A 348-nucleotide genomic window follows, 5' to 3' on the forward strand; every position below is an offset into this window, starting at 1 on the left:
TTATGAGAATCTTACATAGCTGTTCTGTCAACGTATTGAGACACAAGAAATGAAGCATGCAAGACCTGACAAATAAAAACAGAACAGAATCCTACAAAGTCAATTAAAACAGAACTGAACCTACGCAAATAAAGAAATTTGAAGCCAACACAATCAGCTCGCCAGAAGTTCCCAGGTTAACTTTTATCCAGAATACGGATCTATGGGGCTGGCGAGGGTGGGTCTGTCCTGCCACGCTTTCCTTAAAGGTCAATCCAAACTGGTCAAATTATCTGTAACAACAAATTGTGAATCATGAAAGTCACGGAAGAAAATCCGAGCTGTAAGAAACAGCCCAAAAGTTAAGCC

The sequence above is a fragment of the Penaeus monodon genome, chromosome 23 (genome assembly GCF_015228065.2).
Source record: "Penaeus monodon isolate SGIC_2016 chromosome 23, NSTDA_Pmon_1, whole genome shotgun sequence".
NCBI lineage: Eukaryota > Metazoa > Arthropoda > Malacostraca > Decapoda > Penaeidae > Penaeus > Penaeus monodon.